Consider the following 24,136-nt stretch of genomic DNA (forward strand, 5'->3'; position numbering starts at 1 on the left):
TTGTATCATTCTCCTATCTATTCCTATGCCTCCTTCTCCAGAAAAAATATTCTGTGAGGTTGGTGAATAAATATTGTTATGTGTGTACTCAAACAATATATGGTGTAAATGATGATATACTATATGTACATTTTACATCTTTCATGTGTGATACTCACTTAAATGTGTTTTTTCACGTGAGCACAAAATACAGAGCACAGAAGAGTAGGTGATAGGTGCTCAGCAGCAGCAGAGATTTGCTGTCATGTTGTAGCTTTGTTCTCATGTTCTCTTCTTGCTACCTAAAGTGACACTGTTGTCTTGTTAAATGTGCATTGTCATTGGGAGAATGTAATTCCATTATTTTGTATGTTTTCAAATGTATTTTCTAAGACTTTCATTGGGAAAACAATTATTTCTGTGGGCTTACATTTGCTCTAATACTAGATTTTAAAAATCCTTTACTGAGATCTTTGCAGTAGAAATATTCTCTAGGGAAGTTAAATGAACAAGATATGACCATTATCACATGGTAGCAATTCTCCCACTACACATGCTTTGCCAGCAAGACAGTAGTACTAAGCAGTAAGAAGCCAGATGTGCTGTGTGGGAGGAGAGTCTCTGAAAACTGTGATGACCCAGGAAGAAGAGGTTTATCTGGACTTGGAGAAGATCTGAGAAGTCCTTTCACTAAGTGCCTGGCCTTGTTGTGAGAGATGTTGGAGGGAGAGATAGGTATCTGCAGCAATTGTGAAGGAGAGGATTATTGTAGATGTTGAGAACACATTTTTACCCTTTGATTCATTGTGCCAACTGTAATTAGCGGTATATGTTTTAAGTTAATAACAGCTGGGATACCACTAAATGTATGAGGCAACTGAAAGGTATAATAAATGCACAGAGCCCCTTTGTTTCTCTTAATAGAATGAAAATTCATCCACCATGTTCTTCTAACAGTGAAAAACTGAAACTATGCAAAAATGCTAGTAATAGACAATCCAGTTATTCCCAACCCCACTGATACTTTAATTCTCAGTAATTGTCCCCATCTAGTAGCAACAGAGTAATGGAGGAAAAAAGTTAGAATTTTCATTCTGGCTTGTATGGTTTGAAGATCAGCAACTCTGGCACATGGTCGCAGGAAACCTTGTCTACAAATTTCAAATTGTAAAAAGGAAAGGAAACTTTTGACCCCTAAGAAACTCATTCTTTTTGGAGTCAGTCCCAGCTTTTGTTTTCTTTCGTTGGTCTGGCATAAAGGAAGGAAGACATGAAACATCCTGGTGCTCTGGCACTGCCTGATGATACATAATAGGCCATTGTGTAACTGGTGCAAAAGCATAGGTAAGTTTCATGTGAGGAATGTTTAAAAGGAAACAAGATGCAGATGCTTTGTTTGGATTCAAAAAGGGGAAATGCACAGTCAGTATATTTCCAGATAGACTTTTTTAACTGAAATTTCTTTTCTACTCTATTCCCCATTCACCAAGAACGGAAAATCACCCCTACTGGATGCTCATGCACATCCTCCCAAATCAGGTATCCAAGTTAAAAAGAAAATGTACCAACCACAGTTAGATACCATATCACATCCATGAAATGACTATAACAAAAAAAAAAAAGGAAAGAAATGGGAAATTTTCAAGTGTTGGCAAGGATACGGAGAAATTGGAACCTTTCTTCATTGCTGGGAATGTGAAGTGTTTTAGCCACTGTAAAAAAGTTAGGTGGTCCATCTAAAACCTAAACTTAGAATTATTATATGACCCAGCAATTCTACTCCTAGAATATAGTCAAAAGAATTAAAAACAAGTTCTCAAACAAATATTTGAACACAAATGTTCATAACAGCTTATTAAAAAAAAAAAACAAATTCATAAATTCAGAAACATATATGGTAAAGTTTGTTGGAAGACACAAACTACTTAAGCTCTCAAGAAAAAACAGATAATCTGAACAATCCTACATATATTAAAGAAACTGAATTTGAGTTTAAATCTTTCCACCAAAGGAAACTCCAGGCCCAGATGATGCCTTTACTGACAAATCCTACCAACATTTAAGGACAATATAATATCAATTCTATACAAACTCAGTCAGGAAATAGAAGAACACTTCCCAATTCATAAAGTCATGATACCAGAACAAGCTAAAGACACTAAAGGTTGAAAAATACAAACACAAAAATCTTACACAAAATATTAGCAAATTAAAAATAGTGATTCATAGAAATGACAATTCTTTATGACTAAGTAGGCTTTTTCCCTGGAATAGAAGGTTGTTTTAATTTTCAAAAATGAATCAGTACAAGTCACATGTTAATAAACTAAAAGGAAAAAAATGTGATTATCTCAATAGTTAGATATTACATCAATTTATAATAACTCTTAATGAACTAAAAATAACAGAAACTTCCTCAACCTGGTAAAGGGCAAATGTAAATATCCACACCAAATATACCTAAGGATAAAAAACTGAATGCTTTACCTAGTATGGGAACAAGCAAGGATATCAACAGTGTACTGGAGATCAGATCTGCAAGGGGAGAAAAATAAGAGAAATGCAGATTGAATAAAAAGAGATAAAGCTCTTTATATTTGCAAATGAAATACCTTTCTATGTAGAAAAATCCCAAAGAATCTACCCAAAACATCTATTAGTACTACTAGCAGGAAAATTTTGCAAACTCACAGAATACAAAAGTCATTATATAAAAACAAATCATAGAGGAGGAGCCAAGATGGGGATGTGAATAGAGCAGCAGAAATCTCCTCCCCAAAACATATATATTTTTGAAAATACAACAAATATAACTATTCCTAAAAGAGAGACCAGCAGATACAGGACAACAGCCAGGTTACATCTACACCTGCGAGAACCCAGCGCCTCGCGAAGGGGGTAAGATACAAGCCGCGGCCTGGCGGGACCCGAGCAACACCCCTACCCTACCTCCCTGGTGGGAGGAGAGGAGTTGGAGTGGGGAAGGAGAGGGAGCCCAGGACTGCTAAATACCCAGCCCTAGCCATCCTCACCACAGCACGAACACACAGTGCATAGTGTGCTGGATACTAGGGAAACGGGACAGTAAAATATGCAAGTGGGTCCCCGCAGCCAGCGCCCCTGGGACAAAAGAAAAGCGAGTGCTTTTTGAAAGTCTTAAAGGGACAGGGGCCTCACAATGGGACGGAAGCATCCTGGTGCACTCAGCATAGCACCTAGGAATCCCGGGGAACTCCAGGAGCCCTAACCATCTGGGCAGCAGAGTAGCTTGGAAGCCCCTCATGGTGATAAACAGCCTCCTGCCTGTTCCCCCTCCTGCACGGCTCCACCATAGCAGAGCAGCACGCTGAGGCCAGCCATGCCACAGCAGCCATGCGTAGCTTCCTTCACAGCTGCCCAGGCAAGCATCAGAGATGCCCAGCACAAGCCAATCTTCCTGAAAAAGAATTCAAAATAAAGGTCATAACCATGCTGATGGACTTGCAGAGAAACATGCAAGAGCTAAGGAGGGAGAATACAGAAATAAAACAATCTCTGGAAAGACTTAAAAGCAGAATGGATGAGATGCAACAGGCCATTGATGGAACAGAAAACAGGAATGCAGAGAAGCTGACACAGAGAGAGATAAAAGGATCTCCAGGAATGAAAGAATATTAAGAGAACTGTGTGACCAACCAAAACGGAATAATGTCTGCATTATAGGGGTACCAGAAGAAGAAGAGAGAGAAAAAGGGATAGAAAGTGTCTTTGAAGAAATAATTGCTGAAAACTTCCCCAAACTGGGAGAGGAAATAGCCTCTCAGACCACGGAAGCCCACAGAACTCCCAACACAAGGGACCCAAGGAAGGCCACACCAAGACACATAATAATTAAAATAGCAAAGATCAAAGAAAAGGACAGAGTATTATAGAGAGCCAGAGACAGAAAAAAGGTCACCTACAAAGGAAAACCCATCAGGCTATCATCAGACTTCTCAACAGAAACCTTACAGACCAGAAGAGAATGGCATGATATATTTAATGCAATGAAACAGAAGGGCCTTGAACCAGGAATACTGTATCCAGCACTATTAGCATTTAAATATGAAGGAGGGATTAAACAATTCCCAGACAAGCAAAAGTTGAGGGAATTTGTCTCCCACAAACCACCTCTACAGGGTATTTTAGAGGGACTGCTCTACATGGGAGCACTCCTACGGCTAAACAGATGTCACCAGAGAAAATAAAATCACAGCAAAGAAAGCAGACCAACCAAATACTAACTAAACATAAAAAATAACTACCCACAAAAGCAGTCAAAGGAAACACAAAAAAACAAAAAACAAGCAAACAAAAAAAACACCTAACATGCAAAGAATGGAGGAGGAGGAATAAGCAGGGAGAGAAATAAAGAATCATCAGACTGTGTTTATAACAGCTCAATAAGCGAGTTAAGTTAGTAAGATACTAAATAAACTAACCTTGAACCTTTGGTAACCATGAATCTAAAGCCTGCCATGGCAATAAATACATATCTTTCAATAATCACCCTAAATGTAAACGGAATGAATACAACAATCAAAAGACACAGAGTAATAGAATGAATAAAAAAGCAAGACCCATCTATATGCTGCTTACAAGAGACTCACCTCAAACCCAAAGACATGCACAGATTAAAAGTCAAGGGATGGAAAAAGATATTTCATGCAAACAACAGGGAGAAAAAAGCAGGTGTTGCAGTGCTAGTATCAGACAAAACAGACTTCAAAACAAAGAAAGTAACAAGAAATAAAGAAGGACATTACATAATGATAAAGGGCTCAGTCCAACAAGAGGATATAACCATTATAAATATATATGCACCCAATACAGGAGCACCAATGTATGTGAAACAAATACTAACAGAATTAAAGGAGGAAATAGAATGCAATGCATTTATTTTAGGAGACTTCGACACACCACTCACTGCAAAGGACAGATCCACCAGACAGAAAATAAGTAAGGACACAGAGGCCCTGAACAACACACTACAACAGATGGACCAAATAGACATCTATAGAACTCTACACCCAAAAGCAACAGGATACACATTCTTCTCAAGTGCACATGGAACATTCTCCAGAATAGACCACATACTAGGACACAAAAAGAGCCTCAGTAAATTCCAAAAGATTGAAACCCTACCAACCAACTTTTCAGACCACAAAGGCATTAAACTAGAAATAAACTGTTCAAAGAAAGCAAAAAGGCTCACAAACACATGGAGGCTAAACAACACGCTCCTAAATAATCAATGGATCAATGACCAAATCAAAATAGACATCAAGCAATATAAGGAAACAAATGACAACAACAACACAAAGCCCCAACTTCTGTGGGACACAGCGAAAGCAGTCTTAAGAGGAAAGTATATAACAATCCAGGCATATTTAAAGAAGGAAGAACAATCCCAAATGAATAGTCTAAAGTCACGATTATCGAAATTGGAAAAAGAAGAATAAATGAGGCCTAAAGCCACCAGAAGGAGGGACATAATAAAGATCAGAGAAGAAATAAATAAAATTGAGAAGAATAAAACAATAGAAAAAAATCAATGAAACCAAGAGCTGGTTCTTTGAGAAAATAAACAAAGTAGATAAGCCCCTAGCCAGACTTATAAAAAGAAAACGTGAATCTACGCATATCAACAGAATCTGAAATGAGAACGGAAAAATCACTACCGACCCCACAGAAATACAAAGAATTATTAGAGAATATTACAAAAAACTATACGCTAACAAGCTGGAAAACCTAGAAGAAATTGACAACTTCCCAGAAAAATACAACCTTTGAAGACTGACCAAGTAAGAAACAGAAAATCAAAACAGACCAATTACCAACAAAGAAATTGAAGTGGTAATCAAAAAACTACCTAAGAGCAAAACTCCCAGGGCAGATGGATTTACCTCGGAGTTTTACCAGACATGCAGAGAAGGCATAATACCCATTGTCCTTAAAGTTTTCCAAAAAATAGAAGAAGAGGGAATACTTCCAGACTCATACTATGAAGCCAGCATCACCCTAATACCAAAACCAGGCAAAGACCCCACCAAAAAAAGAAAATTACAGACCAATATCCCTGATAAACATAGATGCAAAAATACTCAACAAAATATTAGCAAACCGAATTCAAAAATACATCAAAAGGATCATACACCATGATCAAGTGGGATTCATCTCAGGGATGGAAGGATGGTACAACATTCGAAAATCCATCAACATCATCCACCACATCAACAAAAAGAAAGACAAAAACCACATGATCATCTCCATAGATGCTGAAAAAGCATTCGACATAATTCAATATCCATTCATGATTAAAACTCAATAAAATGGGTATAGAGGGCAAGTACCTCAACATAATAAAGGCCATATATAACAAACACACAGCCAATATCATGTTTAACAGCAAGAAACTGAAAGCCTTCCCTTTAAGATAGGGAAGAAGACAAGGATGCCCACTCTCTCCACTTTTATTCAATATAGTTCTGGAGGTTCTAGCCATGGCAATTAGACAACACAAAGCAATAAAAGCCAACCAGATTGATAAAGAAGTTAAACTGTCACTCTTTGCAGATGACATGAGATTGTACATTAAAAAACCCTAAAGAATCCTCTCCGAAACTACTAGATCTAATATCTGAACTCAGCAACCTTGCAGGATACAAAACTAATACACAGAAATCTGTTGCATTCCTGTACACCAATGATGAACTAGCAGAAAGAGAAATCAGCAAAACAATTCCGTTCACAATTGCATCAAAAAGAATAAAATACCTAGGAATAAACCTAATGAATGAAGTGAAAGAACTATACCCTGAAAACTACAGGACACTCATGAGAGAAATTAAAGAAGATACCAATAAATGGAAACACATCCTGTGCTCATGGATAGGAAGAATTAATATTGTCAAAATGGCCATGCTGCCTAAAGCAATCTACAGATTCAATGCAATCCCTATCAAAATACCTACAGCATTCTTCAATGAACTAGAGAAAATTGTTCTAAAATTCATATTGAACCACCAAAGACCCCAAATAGCCAAAGCAATCTTGAGAAGGAAGAATAAAGCCAGGGGGATTATGCTCCCCAACCTCAAGCTCTACTACAAAGCCACAGTAATCAAGACAATTTGGTACTGGCACAAGAAAGACCCATAGACCAATGGAACAAACTAGAGAGCCCAGATATAAACCCAACCATATATCATCAATTAATATGCGATAAAGAAGCCATGGATATACAACGGGAAAATGACAGCCTCTTCAACAACTGGTGTTGGCAAAACTGGACAGCTACGTGTAAGAGAATGAAAGTGGATTAATGTCTAACCCCATACACAAAAGTAAACTCAAAATGGATCAGAGACCTGAATGTAAGTTATGAAACCATAAAACTCTTAGAAGAAAACGTAGGCAAAAATCTCCTGAACAGAAACATGGGCAACTTCTTCCTGAATGCGTCTCCTCAAGCAAGTGAAACGAAAGCAAAAATGAACACATGGGACTAAATCAAACTAAAGAGCTTCTGTACTGTAAAGGACACCATCAACAGCTCAAAAAGTCATCATATAGTATGGGAGAATATATTTGTAAACGACATAGCCAATAAAGAGTTAACATCCAAAATACATAAAGAACTCATATGTTCTCAACACCCAAAAAGCAAATAACAGTATTAAAAAAAATGGGTGGAGGATATGAAGAGACAGTTCTCCAGAGAAGAAATTCAGATGGCCAACAGGCACATGAAAAAATGCTCCACATCACTAATTATTAGGGAAATGCATATAAAGACCACAATGAGATATCACCTCATACCAGTGAGGATGGCCACTATCAAAAAGACTAAGAACAACAAATGCTGGCAAGGATGCGGAGAAAGGGGAACCCTCCTACACTGCTGGTGGGAATGTAAGCTAGTTCAACCATTGTGGAAAGCAATATGGAGGTTTCTCAAAAAACTAAAAATAGAAATACCATTTGACCCGGGAATTCCACTCCTAGGAATTTACCCAAAGAATATAATTTCTCAGATTCAAAAAGACATCTGCACCCCTATGTTTATTGCAGCACTATTTACAGTAGCTAAGATATGGAAGCAACCTCGGTGTCTATCAGTAGATAAATTGATAAAGATGTGGTACATATTCACAATCGAATTTTGTTCAGCCATAAGAAAGAAAGAAATCCTCCAATTTGCAACAACATGGATAGTGTTGGAGGATATTATGCTCAGTGAAATAAGCCAGGTGGAGAAAGACAAGTACCAAATGATTTCTTTCATTTGTGGAGTATAAAAACAAAGCAAAACTGAAAGAACAAAACAGCAGCAGACTCACACACTCTGAGAAGGGACTAGTGGTTACCAAAGGTGAGGGGTCTGGGAGGGTGGGTGAGGAGGGAGTGAGAAGGGGATTCATGGGTATTATGATTGGCACACATGTTTTGGGGGTTCATAGGGAAGTCAGTGTAGCACAGAGAAGGCAAATAGTGACTCTGTGGCATCTTACTGCACTGATGGGCAGTGACTGTAATGAGGTATGGAGGGACATGATATTATTTTTAAACGTAGTAACTACATTCTTTTTTCATGTGAAACCTTCATAAGAGTGTATATCAATAATGTCTTAATAAAAAAAAAGACTTATGCACCCCTGTGTTTATCACAGCACTATTTACAATAGCTAAGATATGAAAGCAACCTAAGTGTCCATTGACAGATGAATGGATAAAGAAGATGTGGTACATATACACAATGGAATATTATTCAGCCATAAAGAAACAAATCTACCATTTGCAACAACGTGGATGGAGCTGAAGGGTATTATGCTCAGTGAAATAACCTAGGTGGGAAAGATAAGTGCCAAAAGATTTCCCTCATCTGTGGAGTATAACACCGAAGCAACACTAAAGGAACAAAACAGCAGATTCACAGACTCCAAGAAGGGACTAGTGATTACCAAAGGGGAGGGGTGTGGGAGGGTGGGTGGGGAGGGCAGGAGAAGGGACTGAGGAGTATTATGTTTAGTACACATTGTGTAGGGGGTTCATGGGGAAGACAAGTAGGCAAATAGTGACTATGTGGCATCTTGCTGCACTGATCGACAGTGACTGCAATGGCGTATGGGGGGCAACCTCAATAATATGAGTGAATGTTGTAACCATATTGTTTTTTCATGTGAAACCTTCATAAGAGTGTGTATCAATAATACCTTAATAAAAAGAAAAAAAAAAAGAATGAGTGGGTGAACTAAGTTCTTACCAGATAGGATTGAAAGTATTGAATAATGACTTCAAAATTTGCTGCAAAATTGCCCTTAGCAAGTGGAGAAAAAGCTACTATTCACAATTTACAGACTTAGTCAAATGATGGAAATGCATGAAAATATTTGTTTTTTCTGAAGGTATTGTTGGCTATAGGCTAACTTCTACCTCTTTAGACTAGTTTTGGCAATCGTTTAACCAGTACTCTCTTAATTATAATTAAAATCATTGCTTCTCAAGCTTTTTTGAATATATTAATCTTTTTAAAACAGACTGATTCTGTAGTTCTTAGGTGGGGCCTGAGATTCTGCATTTCTAACAAACTCACGAGTGATACCATGCTGCTGTTTTGTGGACCACATTCTGAGTAGCAAGAGTCTAAAATTATTCTTAGTATCTGGAGTTCCTGTCTCCTACCTTTGTGTTTGCCTTTTTGCCTCTAAGATTAGTTCTTTGCCCTTTATTTTGCCACTTCACACTATTTAACAATGCTTATTTATTCTATGACAAAGAGAATTACATCTGCAAGCCCCTTTATTACTGGAAACTCCATGTCTTATCTCAGACCCATGGTGGTGTGCCCAGAGTCGATTACCATTGCTGCTACTTACAGGATTATTAAGATTACTGGGTGCGGTTAACAGAGATCTTTCTATTTAACAATGGCTGTGTGGAAGGAGTACGGATCCTAGAGTAGGACCTGGACTGAATGACCTGGGCAAAGGTTACTGTCTTGCCAGTGAGTTTCAGCCCCGACAAGTTCACTATGGATTCAGTGAGACCAGAGAATGACAATGGAACATTCTTGGCGTGAAAGGGTTATACCCAACTTTATTCCCATGGTGGCAGGTCAGTCACTAGAATCCCATCCACTCAGAGTGAGTCTGCACGCAGCAAGCTGGTCTCTGCCTCTGGGCTCTCTGCCCCCACAGCCGTCTCAGTCTGTGTCCTCGGCGCTGCCACCATTCCAGTCTCATCTCTGCTCTCCTGCAGCCTTGCAGCCCTGCCACCGTGTCTCCCAGAGCAATTGGGCGGAGCTCTTTGTATAGAGTCAGTAACAGCGTGTTGCCCACACGTGTAGTGAGCTAGCCGACCAGGGCCAGGTGAGAATCCAGCCACAGGAACCTTCACTTTATCCACAGTTACTTAATTTCTTTGACTATCAAGTCATTAGTATGTAAAATGAAAATTGCTTACCTGTGTAAGGTTGTTGGGATAGTTAGTGATTAGCAAAAATGCATATGAAGCACCTGATAAAGTACCTACACTATAGTAGACATTTAATAGTTAAGAGTAAGCATCCCAGTCACTGAATGCAATGAAATAAATATTTAACTGTTTAATTTTCTTATATTAGGCATTTCATTAGCAATGTAGCTAAAAAGGAGAAAACATTTTATTGATTGTTTTCTATAAAAGAAACTTGAAAGTTAAAATCATGGGGTTTTTTGCTTTTTGTGTTTCTGTTTCATGTAAAACTTTTACTTTAAGGAAACTCATTTGATTTCTTTGGGAAACTTGGAATCAAGTCACTTTAGTAAATGACCATTACAATCCCTATGATTCAGAAAAAAAAGTTAGATTTTAGATTCTCAGCCTTATTAAGGGAATCAATTCTGCTTTATCCTCACTTGCCTGAGTTTTTTACATCAAGATAGACCAATAGTGGCAACTTCAAGGGCTTTTCGATGTCCTTCTTCTCAGTTTAGAGGAGAATACCGAGCAGCACAGCCGGCACCTTGGAAAGCACGATGTGAAACTGGCACTGCATGCTAAGCCCGGAAGAGCCAGCACTTGTTCAGTTACTAATCTTTTCAGACACGGCCTTTGATTTGGCCCAAAACACTGCAATTTGTGAAAAAAGTATTTTTATTTGCTGCCAAAATCCCCGCACAAAACTTAGCACATTCTGAAACAGAAAAATGTAAGATGTGTGTGTGTGTGTGTGTGTGTGTGTGTGTGTGTGTGTGGTGTGTATTTTGTTTGTTTTTTAATTCCCTTGCTCACTCTTATCTTATTAGCTGGTTTCCTTATCTTGGGCATAAAGTGTTTGCCTAGTTAGGTGCTTTATAACAGAGGATCTTTCCAACGGTGCATGTGTTCCAGGATAACCTATTAGCTATATTATATAACTGGGAACTCTTGCTGATGGTCTATTCATCTGTAGGAAAATACTCTCTCAGTACCCGGTGGGCTTAGCAATATAGATCCTCACTATGATTTGTCTCACTTCAAAGCTAATTGAAATCAGCCAGCCTATGTTTCAAAGTATCTGCACATATTACGAACCATCTGGCTGCTCACAAATGGTGAAGAAGACATTTAATATAAAAACCTGGCTAATGTACTAGCCTCTCTCCTTTATAGAACAAATCTTGCCCGGGTCATACATACAGCCTTACTTTAGTATCTGTCTGCAGTAGAGGGCAGTCATTTGGGTCCCCAAACTTGTAACAATTTGATGTTATCCCTCCAGGTGACCGACCATGTGGCCGATATTCAGAATGAGCTTTCAGCACTCATTCAGAACTACAATGTCAGAGAAGAAGGTTTATGTATAACCATAGAATTAGAAGATATAAGGTACATTTGCATGTGGGTAAAGGGTATATATGACTATTTTCTAGTAACTCGGTGTGATTTTTTTCTGATTAGGAAAATAATAGATGTAAAATGAAATATACTTGTGGGAATTTTGGAATATATACATTTTCATTTGACATTTTGTTATTAGTCTTTGAATTTTATTAGGTTTATGTACATTATTTTTAGCAAAACTGGGATCATTCTGTATGTAGTTTTATTCTTTTTAAATCTGGTTTTGTTTTATGAACATTTTTCACTGTCAGTAAGTAACCATCTCCATTTCAATTACTATATAATGTTCTATCATATTGCTATACTGTCTTAGCTTACCAATCCCCTATTATGGGCCATTTAGGTTATTTCTCATTTCTCTATCATAAATGGCACTGTACTGAACATCCTATAGAAAATTATTTGTGTATATAGATTAATCATTGAGTATATCAATGCTTTTCTTTAAGATAAATTCTTAGAAATTAATTGCAATATCAAAAAGCATGAAAGTTTTAATTTATGGGTTATTTTTGGTTTTTGGATGTTTTGGGAATGTTCTATGTATTCCTTATTACCCTTGAGGAAACTTGTACTTTTTCTGTACTCTTCTTAGTAGTCTGTAGATAAGATACTCCATAGCCTACCAAACAGGTAGGCATGGTCATTTTTTTCCATCTTAGACCAATTTGATAGATGATTAATTGATTTCTCAATCTTTTAATTTGAATTTCTATGAATTTTACGGAGGTAGCATATTGGCAACACCATAATTATTTTTGCTGAGATGTCTCGGGTAAATTTCTCATATACCAACTGTAATACTATGTTGATAAAAGGTAAGAATTCCCTATCCACATAATATATTCTAGGTAGTAGTAAGCAACATGATTGTAACTTTTTAAAGAGATTACATTTTGTTCTGAAGCTTCTGAGTAAAATTTGTACTTTTAAAATCAAACAAATCTCAATGCATATTGCATTTTTGTTAATCAACTATCTAAAACCAAACAAATTTTCCAAGATCTCTATCATCTTTTACCAAACTTCTCATTAAGAATGTTAACTGCCTTTCCTTTCACTGAAGGTCACTACTTTTACTTTGTTTCATGCTTCTTAATCTTGGCTGTCTTTTCTTCCTTTTCCCCCCTCACTTTTGTAAACAGAAGTCCAATTATATTTTGCTTTTGTCACACTTAAATTGCTAACATCTGTATATGTGCTTATTCTTTTTGTGGAAGAGGGAGGTAATTTTGATGTCTGTACTCTAACAGTCACCAAAGGGAAAGGGCCTGGGGAGGAGGGGAGGGGAGGGACAAGGGGGAGGGGAAGGAAGGGGGCCCTACGATTAGCATGTATAACGTGGGGGGCACGGGGAGGGCTGCGCAGCACAGAGAAGACAGGTAGTGATTCCACAACATCTTACTACACTGATGGACAGTGACTGTGACGGGGTGTGGGGGGGGGACTTGGTGAAGGGGGGAGCCTTGTAAACATAATGTTCCTCATGTAATTGTAGATTAATGAGACCAAAAAAAATAAGAAGAAGAAAAAGAAATATTTGCAGTAAGTCAAAAAGAAAATTATGATATAAAATAATATAGGCATAATATATAATTTTATATAAAATTATAACATTAAAATATTGCTTATTAATAAATGAATTTTAGTACATAAAATTATATTAGATCCACTGAACACAGTTTTAATAACTTAATAAGGGTAAAGTTTAATTACTATGTATTATTTTAGTTGGAGGTTTATTCTATATGGTAGTGATGGCTTGAAAGTCATTCACTTTATATAATATCTCAGTTGAGTTTTTAGTCATTTTCCAGTCTTCAGACTCTTTGAAAGTATTGATGAGACTGTAGCATGTACAATCCTATAATTAGGCTTGCATTAATGGCAGCTTTACAGCCACTGAGAAGAAGGTTTGGGAAATAAAGCTTGTTTTCTTTTTTTTTCCTTTTAATTAAAAAAAATTTTTTCCACTTAGGTGTCAGTTAACACTGTTATGAAGGTTTCACATGGCAACTAACGTTATTACATTCACCCATATTATCAAGTACTCCCATAACCCATGAAAGCTGCTGTCTATCAGTGTAATAAGATGCCACAGAGTCACTACTTCTCCTCTCCGTGCTGCACTGTCTTCCCCATGACCCCCCCTACACCATGTGTACTAATCATAATATCCCTCAGTCCCCTTCTCCCTCCCTTCCACATCCCTCCCCTTTGGTAACCACTAGTCCCTTCTGGAGTATGTGAGTCTGCTGCTGTTTTGTTCCTTCAATTTTGCTTCATCATTATACTCGAAAAATGAGGGAAATCATTTCGTACTTGTCTTTCTCCACCTGGCTTATTTCACTGAGCATAATGCCCTCCAGCTCCATCCATGTTGTTGCAAATGGTAGAATTTGTTTCTTTCTTCTGGCTGAATAGTGTTTCAGTGTGTATATGAACCACCTCTTCTTTATCCATTCATCTACTTAGGTTGCTTCCATATCTTGGCTACTGTAAATAGTGCTGTAATAACCATAGGGGTGCATATTCTTTTTGAATCTGAGAACTTGTTTTCTTTGGGTAAATTCCTAGGAGTGGAATTCCCAGGTCAAATGGTATTTCTACTTTTAGTTTATAGAGGAACCTCTGTATTGCTTTCCACAATTGTTGATCTAATTCACATTCCTACCAGCAGTGTAGGAGATTCCTAGTCTTTTTGACGTTGGCCATCCTAACTCGTGTGAGGTGATATCTCATTGAGGTTTTAATTTGCATTTCCCTGATGATTAGTAATGTATAGCATCTTTTCATGTGCCTGTTGGCCATCTGAATTTATTCTATAGAGAAGTGTGTGTTCATATCTTCTGCCCATTTTTTAATAAGGTTATTGCTTTTTGGGTGTTGAGGCATGTGAGTTCTTTATATATTTTGGATGTTAACTCCTTGTCGGATATGTTGTTTACAAATATATTTTCCCATATACTGTAGGATGCCTTTTTGTTCTGCTGATTGGGTCCTTTGCTATACAGAAGCTTTTTAGTTTGATGTAGTCCCATTTGTTCATTTTTTATTTTGTTTCACTTGTCCAAGGATATGCATTCAGGAAAAAGTTGCTCATGTTTATATTGAAGAAATTTTTGCCTATGTTTTCTTCTAAGAGTCTTATGGTTTCATGACTTACATTCAGGTCTTTGATCCATTTTAAGTGTACTTTTGTGTATGGGGTAAGACAATAATCCACTTTCATTCTCTTACATGTAGCTGTCCAGTTTTGCCAACACCAGTTGTTGAAGAGGCTATCATTTCGTCATTGTATATCCATGGTTCCTTTATCATATATTAATTGACCATATATGCCTGGCTTTATATTTGGGCTCTCTAGTCTGTTCCATTCCATGCATCTGTTCTTGTGCCAATACCAAGTTGTCTTGATTACTGTGGTTTTGTGATAGAACTTGAAGTTGGGGAGCATAATCCGCCCCCCCTGCTTTATTCTTCCTTCTCAGGATTGCTTTGGCTATTCGGGGTCTTTTGTGGTTCCATATGAATTTTAGAACAATTTTCTCTAGTTCATTGAAGAATGCTGTAGGTATTTTGATAGGGATTGCACTGAATCTGTAGATTGCTTTAGGCAGGATGGCCATTTTGACAATATTAATTCTTCCTATCCATGAGCACAGGATGCGTTTCCATTTATTGGTATCTTTAATTTCTCTCATGAGTGTCCTGTAGTTTTCAGGGTATAGTTCTTTCACTTCATTCGTTAGGTTTATTCCTAGGTATTTTATTCTTTTTGATGCAATTGTGAATGGAATTGTTTTGCTGATTTCTCTTTCTGCTAGTTCATCATTGGTGTATAGGAATGCAACAGATTTCTGTGTATTAGTTTTGTGTCCTGCAATTTTCCTGAATTGAGAGAATAGATCTAGTAATTTTGGAGTGGATTCTTTAGGGATTTTAATGTACAATATCATGTCATCTGTAAACTCTGACTGTTTAACTCCTTCTTTACCAATCTGGATGCCTTTCATTTCTTTGTGTTGTCTGATTGCCCTGGCTAGCACCTCCAGAACTACATTAAATAAAAGTGAGGAGAGTGGGCATCCTTGTCTTGTTCCCTATCATAAAGGAAAAGCTTTCAGCTTCTTGCTGTTCAGTATGATGTTGGCTGTGGGTTTGTCATATATGGCCTTTATTATGTTGAGGTACTTGCCCTCATACCCATTTTGTTGAGAGTTTTTATCATGAATGGATGTTGAATTTTGTCTAATGATTTTTTGGTGTCTATGGAGCTGTTCATGTGTTTTTGTCCTTTTTGTTGATGTGATGGATGGTGTTAATGCACTTTCTAATGTGTACCATCCTTGCATCCCTGGTTAAATCCTACTTTGATCATGACGGATGATCTTTTAGATGTACTTTTATTTCAGTTTGCTAATATTTTGTTGTGTATTTTTGCATCTGTGTTCATCAGAGATGTTGGTCTGTCATTTTCTTTCTTTGTGGTGTCTTTACCTGGTTTTGGTATTAGAGTGATGCTGGCCTCATAGAATGAGTTTGGAAGTATTCCCTCCTCTTCTACTTTTTGGAAAACTTTAAGGAGGATGGGTATTAGGTCTTCACTAAATGTTTGATAAAATTCAGCAGTGAAACCATCTGGTGCAGCTGTTTTGTTCTTAGGTAGTTTTTTGATAACCAGTTCAATTTCCTTGCTCATAATTGGTCTGTTCAGATTTTCTGCTTCTTTCTAGGTCAGCCTTGGATGGTTGTATTTTTCTAGAAAGTTGTCCATTTCTTCTGGTTTATCCAGTTTGTTAGCATATAATTTTTCATACTGTTCTCTCAGAATTCTTTGTATTTCTCTGGTGTCCGTAGTGATTTTTCCTTTCTCATTTCTAATTCTGTTAATGTGTGTAGACTGTTTTTTTCTTGGTAAGTCTGGCTAGTAGTTTATTTTATTTATTTGTCTCAAAGAAACAGCTCCTGCTTTGATTGATTCTTTCTATTGTTTTATTCTTCTCAATTTTGTTTATTTCTGCTCTAATCTTTATTATGTCCCTCCTTCTACTGACTTTGGGCCTCATTTCTTCTTTTTCTAGTTTCATTAATTGTGAGTTTAGACTGTTCATATGGGATTGTTCTTTCCTGAGGTTGACCTGTATTGCAATATACTTTCTTCTTAGCGTGGCCTTCGTTGCATCCCACAGATATTTCAGTGTTGAATTATTGTTTTCACTTGTCTCCATATAGTGCCTGATCTCTTTTTATTTGGTTATTGATCCTTTGATTATTTAGGAGTATGTTGTTAAGCCTCCATGTGTTTGTGCGCTTTTTCATTTCTTTGCGTAATTTATTTCTAATTTCATGCTTTTGTGGTCTGAGAACCTGGTTGGTGCAATTTCAATCTTTTTTAATTTACTGAGGTTCGTTTTGTGGCCTAGTATATGATCTATTCTTGAAAATGTTCCATGTGCACTTGAGAAGAATTTGTATCCTGCTGCTTTTAGGTGGAGTGTTCTGTAGGTCCATCTGTTCTAATGTGTTGTTGATTTCCTCTGTCTGTCTCCTTACTTATTTTCTGTCTGGTTGAGCTGTCCTTTTGAGTGAGTGGAGTGCTGAAGTCTCCAAAAATGAATGCATTGCATTCTTTTCCCCCTTTAATTCTGTTAATATTTGTTTTGCATATGTAGGTTCTCCTGTTTTGGTTGCAAAGATATTTTTCATGGTATAGCCTCTTGTTGGACTGAGCCCTTTATCATTATGTAATTTCCTTCTTTGTCTCTTGTGAGTTTCTTTGTTTTGAAGTCCATTTTGTCTGATACAAGTACTTCAATGCCTGCTTTTTTTCTCCCTATTAGTTGCATGGAATATCTTTTTCCATCCCTTCACTTGTAATCTGTGTATGTCTTTGTGTTTGAAGTGAGTCTCTTGTAGGCAGCATATAGTCAGGTCTTCGTTTTTGTCCATTCATTGACTCTATGTCTTTTGATTGGGGCATTCATACCATTTACATTTAGGGTGATTATTTATCGGTATATACTTATTGCTATTCCCGGCTTTAGATTTGTGGTTACCAAAGGTTCAAGGGTAACTTCCTTACTATCTAACAGTCTAATTTAAGTTGCTTAGCATGCTATTAGAAACACAATTGAAAGGTTCTGTTTTTCTTTTTCTTTCTCCTTTTTCTTCCTCCTGCATTCTTTATATATTAGGTATCATATTCTGTACTCTTTCTCTATCCCTTGGTTGACTTTGGGCATAGTTGATTTGATTTTGCATCTACTTAGTAATGAATTGGTCTAGTTTGTTTACTGTGGTTTTATTTCCTCTGGTGACAGGTATTTAACCTTAGGAACACTTCCATCTATAGCAGTCCCTCCAAAACACACTGTAGAGATATTTTTTGGGAGGTAAATTCTCTCAGCTTTTGCTTATCTGGAAATTGTTTAATCCCTCTGTCAAATTTAAATGATAATCTTGCCAGTTAAAGTATCCTTGGTTCCAGGCCCTTCTGCTTCATTGCATTAAATACATCTTGCCACTCCCTTCTGGCCTGTAAGATTTCTGCTGAGAAGTCTGATGATAGCCTGATGGGTTTTCCTTTGTATGTGATCTTATTTCTGTCTCTGGCAGCTTTTATAGTCTGTCCTTATCCTTGATCTTTGCCATTTTAATTATTATATGTCTTGGAGTTGTCCTCCTAGAGACTCTTGTGTTGGGAGATCTGTGTACTTCCATGGCCTGAGAGACTATTTCTTTCCATAGTTTGGGGAAATTTTCAGCAATTATTTCCTCAAAGAGACTTTCTATCCCTTTTTCTCTTTCTTCTCCTTCTGGTACCCCTATAATGTGAATATTGTTCAGTTTGCATTGGTCACACAGTTCTCTCAATATTCTTGCATTCCTAGAGACCCTTTTTCCTCTCTGTGCCTCAGCTTCTTTGTATTCCTGTCCTCTAATTTCTTTTTCATTTATCATCTCCTCTGCCTTATCTTATCTGCTTTTAAATCCCTCCATTGTGTTTCATTTCATATACTGTTTTTCAAAGTTTCTATCTCTTTCTTGACAGCCTCTCTGAGGCCTCAAATATTTTTCTGTAGCTCTGTGAATATGTTCATGATATTTATTTTGAAATCTTTATCAAGAAGATTGGTGATTTCAGTTTCACATAGCCCTCTTTCTGGTATTTTGGGGATTTTTGTACAAGATTCTTTGCAGTTTTATATTTCTAATGATTACCATGGAAAAATAACTTTGTGTTGGTGGTGCCCTCTCATACCCAGAAGCTCTACTGTCCAGAGCTGCCCAACCCCTGGAGCAATGGGAGGGGTTGCAGGTGTGCGGCACCAGTGCCTGCCGGGAGGAACCAGCTCTTTCCTTCTTCCTGACTGCAATGCCCGTCTCTACTGTCAGGGCCACTGTACAGGAGGAGCTCTGCATTATGCCCCTGTAGCTCCCATAGGCATGGCTGCCCTCCGTCTGGCCTGGAACAATGGCAGGGGCCGCAGGTGTGCAGACCAGTGCCATCCAGAAGGAAGGAGTGGCCAGCTGCATATCACAGTGGGGGCCCTCAGTGCTGCCTTGCCAGCCAAGGTAACGGAGTGCACGAAGCTTCTGAAAGTTCCCAACCTGCCGGACTGAGTGTGCTGGGACAATTCTGTCTGCCTGTCATCTTGAGTGGCAAGCTCTGTGTAATCCTTGCCCATTTACTAGCCCTCTTGCTGTTGGGAAGTCTTTCAAAATGCCCACCTTTCTGTTGTCCTAGAACAGCCAAATGTGGGTATGTGTTCTTCACAAGTGGCTGCAATCTTAGTCTTCCCAAGTTTTCTGCTTGTCTTTGCTTTCCACCCCTTACGATCTCCAGAGCACCATGAACTTTGGGTTCATGCTCCAGGAGTAGATCTCCAGGAGTGGGTGGTTAGCAGTCCTGGGCTTCCACTCCCTCCCCACTCTTTTCTCTTCCTCCCACCTGTGAGCTGGGGTCGGGGTAAGGCTTGGGTCCTGCTGGGTCGCAGCTTTGCCACTTTACCCTTTTAATAGTGGTCTTCTCTTTTCCCCAGATTTAGGCTGTCTGTTGCAGTCTTCTTTCTCATCCCTCTTTCAGGCTTAGTTGTATTTGCTGTATTTTCATTTTATATGTGTTTTGGGGACGAGTTTTCTACCTCACTTCTCACACCGCCATCTTGTTCATTGTTCACCATCCCCCCCTCATAATTGATTTTAGCACCAACTTCTGATCAATAGATGGAGCTAGCAAAAAAAAAAAATCCAGTAACATGTAGATTAATTGAAGAACATCGTCAACTACCTATCCTTAATTGATACTCAGAACATTATACCACACAATGGCAAAATAAGCATTCTTTTCAAGTGCACACTTTGTGTTTGCCAAAACAAACTACAATTTGTGCCAGAAAAAAGTCTTATATTTAGAAAGGTTGGGACCATAGAGAATTTGTTCTCTGACCACAATGAAATTTTGCTCAAAATCAAATCAATGAGGTGGTCAGAAAAACACTTATAAATGACCATTGGATCAAAGGAGAAATTAAGAGAGATCTGAAAATATTTTAAAATTGAAGTGAAAAAGCAACATATCAATGTTTACGGGATCCAGGCAAAGTGGTATCTGGAGGGAAATGTATAGCTTTGAAGACCTACATCATACGAGAAAGAGGTTTCAGATTGATGATGTAATTGACAAACTGATTCTAAAATGTTTATTGAGATTCAGTGGGATGTAAAGAACAAAAGCAGCATTGCCAAAGAAAAAAAAAGCACTGGAGGATTTACACTACCTGATTTCAACACTTATTATAGTCTACAGTAATCAAGACAGTGTGGTACAGTGTAAGAAGGGACAAATAAATCAATGGAAAAGAATAGAGCGTCCAGAAATAGACTCACTTCTATATGGTCAATTGATTTTCTTTTTTTTTTTGTACAAAGTTCCAAGGCAATTCAATGGGCAAAGTATAACCTTTCCAACAAATGTTCTGGTGCAACTGGACAGTTATGTATAAAGAAAAATCAGTCTCAGCCCCACTATATAAAAAAATTAACTCAAAATGTGTCATAGATCTAAATATAAAAGCTAAAACTGTAAAGCATCTAAAGGAAAATGTAAGGGAAAATCTTAGTGTCCATAGGTGGTGTGAAGATTTCTTAAATTGGACACAAAAAGCACAAAATATTTTTTTAGTCAACTGGATTTCATCAGATCAGTCATCTAAGCCAGAGGTCAACAAACTATGTCCTGAGGGCCAAATCCATCCTGCCCTCTTGTTTTTATAAATAATGTTGTTTTTGGGGGGGTGGGGAGGAACGGGGTTGTTTACGCAGTCATACTCATTTGTTTACATGTTGTGTATGAATGTTTTCACACTGCAGTGGGAGGTTTGAATACAGAAACTGTATGGTCTGCAGAGCCTTATCTGTCCCTTTATAGAAAAAGTTTGCCAAACTCCCATCTACATTTCTGCTTTAGGGAAACTAAAAAAAGAAATGTAAATTAAGTTCAAAGGAAACAGAAGGAAAGAAATGATAACAGAAATCAATTTAACTGAAGAAAAAAATGTAGGAAAAAAACCAATGAAACCCAAAGCTGGTTCTTCGGGGAAAAATTTTAATACAAAGACACAATTTACCAAAAAATGGAAGAGGGGACTCCATTGCAGTCTCTTTGACATTAAAAGCATAGGAAGGGAATATCATGAGAACCTTTATGCCAATAAACTTGACAACCTGTATCTTATGGGAAAATTTCTTGAAAGGCATAAATTTCCAAAACTAATCCATAAAGAAATAAAAAGCCTTGAACAGCCCTTTAGCAATTAAAGAAATGTAATTGATTATGTAAAACCTCCCTACAAAAAAAACTCTAGACCTAGATCGTGACAATGGCAAATTCTATAAAACATTTAAGGAAAAGAACACCAATACTGTACAAACTCTTTTAGAAAGTAGATGAGGAGGAAATACTTTCCTTATTCATTTTATGAGGACAGTATTACCCTGACTCCAAAACCAAACAAAGAAATACAAGAAAAGGGTACTACAGATGAATATTCCTTAAGAAAATAGGTGTGTAGTTCCTTAACAAACTACTTGCTAATTGAATCCAACAGTAAATAAAATGGATAACATAAATATCCCAGGAATGCAAAGTTGGTTTAACATTCAACAACTATCAACATAATTCTCCATTTTAATAGTACATAGAAGAGAAAAATGGTTATTTCAATAAATGCAAAGAAAACATATGACAAAAGTCAGCATCTTTTTATGATAAAAATGTTCATCAAAGTAGTTTTATAAGGAAAGTTCCTCAAAGTTATCTACAAAGAATCCCCTCCAGATAGCATCAGATTCAATGATGAATGGCTCGATGATTTCTCCCTCAGATCAGGAACAAGGCAAGGCTGTCCATTGTGACCACTTTCATTTAATGTTTTTCTAGATGTCTTACCAGTACAATAAGGCAAAAAATAAGTTAATTAAAGGCATACAGACAGAAAAAGAAGAGTAAATCTGGCCTTATTTGCAGATGACATGATCATATATGTAGAAAGCCCTAAGGAATTTTTTTTAATTAAGTCCAAATAGATTTAGCAAGGTGGCAGTATACACAGTCAATATACAAAAACCAATTCGAAATACACAATTAGAAAATGAAATTTAAAAAAAACTCCATTCAGTAGCATAAAATATAAAATATTTAGGTAAATATAACAAAATACTCAAAAACCTCTACATGGAAAAGTGTTCAAACATCGCAGTGAGGAAACTAAAGACCTAAAAATAAGTGGAGCACTATACTATGTTCATAGATTGGAAGACTAAATATTGGTAAGATAGCAGTCTTCCCCAGTAGACCTATAAATTCAATGTTACTGGAAGTCAAACTCCAGCAGGCTGTTTGAAAGATATTTACAAACTGGTTTTAAAATGTATATGGTAAGGCAAAGGACCTAGAATAGCTAAAATAATTTTAATAAAAAAGTTGGGAGACTTAAACTACTTGATTTTAAGATGAACTGTAAAGTTATAATAATTAAGACAGTTTGATTCTGACAAAAGGGTAAACACATAGATCAATAGAATAGAATAGAAATTCCAGAAATAGATCCACACATATGTGGTAAATTGATTTTTTCCCTAAATTAATGCAATGTGGAAGAGATAGTCTTTTCAACATGTAGTGCCACATATGTTGGACCATATGTATGGGCTAACAAGAACCTTAACCTTACTTCAAATCATACGTAAAATGTGACTCAAGATTAATCATAAATGTAAATGTCAAAGTTAAAGCTATTAAACTTCTAGAGGAAACCATAGGATAAAATCTTTGTAAGAAGAGTTGACAAATACATCTTAAAAAGAACATCAAAACCACAGACTAAAAGAAAATATTAGTAAGATGTACTTTATCATGAATAAAAATCTGCTTTTCATAAGACACTTAAGAAAAGAAAAAGGCAAGCCACAGTCTAGGAGAAGATTTTTGCAAAATACATACCCGTTAAAGGGCTTGTCTCCAGAATACATAAAGAACTGCTGCAAGTCTGGAATACAAATAACTCAATTTTAAAATAGACAAATTATTTGAATGGACACTTAACAGTAGGTACATGAATGTTCGATAAGCGCATGGAGAAATGCTCAGTATCACTTGTTATCTGAAAAATGTAAATTTTAAAAAGAAACTGAACAATGCCAAATTTTGATGAAGTTGTGGAGCAACTGGAACTCTCATACATTACCAGTAGGAATGTGAAATGGTACAGCCTCTTTGAAAAACAATACGGCAGCACCATACAGAGTTAAGCATACATTCACCATTTGACCTAGCAACTCCACTTTAAGGTATTAACCCAAGCAAAATAAAAACACATGCCCACTCAGAAATATGTTCAGTTGTTCATAACAGCATTATTCATAATAGACAAAAACAGGTGAGTACAAATTGTAACATATCCATTCCATAGAATCTTACTAACAATAAAAAGGAACAAAATAACAGCATCTTACTACGCTGATGGACAAGTGACTGTAATGGGGTATGTGGTGGGGACTTGATGATGGGGGGGAGTCTAGTAACCATATTGCCGCTCATGTAATTGTAGATTAATGATACCAAAATAAAATAAAATGGAACAAAATAGTAATACACAGAACAACATGGATAGATGTTTTAGCAAAAACATGGGAAGTGAGAAAAGTCCAATGTAAATACTATATAGCGTATGATAGCTATAGTGACTTAAAGCAAGTTATTGGGGTCAGG

At 37.1% G+C, this 24,136-nt stretch overlaps 1 protein-coding gene across 9 annotated transcripts in view; it reads left to right on the forward strand.

Annotated features, from left to right (window-relative positions):
- Window positions 1-24,136, forward strand: part of PEAK1 (pseudopodium enriched atypical kinase 1) — a 295,209-nt gene that overhangs the window by 177,136 nt on the left and 93,937 nt on the right. For 2 of the 9 annotated variants that reach the window (XM_057489006.1, XM_057489011.1), the window contains one exon: window positions 11,741-11,847. The exons of the other annotated variants lie outside the window; for them this stretch is intronic. The gene's annotated coding sequence lies outside the window, so the exon portion shown is untranslated. The remainder of the gene's footprint in view (window positions 1-11,740; window positions 11,848-24,136) is intronic. 9 annotated transcript variants of the gene reach the window in all.

This window comes from Manis pentadactyla, chromosome 11, assembly GCF_030020395.1.
Source record: "Manis pentadactyla isolate mManPen7 chromosome 11, mManPen7.hap1, whole genome shotgun sequence".
In the NCBI taxonomy this organism is placed as follows: Eukaryota; Metazoa; Chordata; class Mammalia; order Pholidota; family Manidae; genus Manis; species Manis pentadactyla.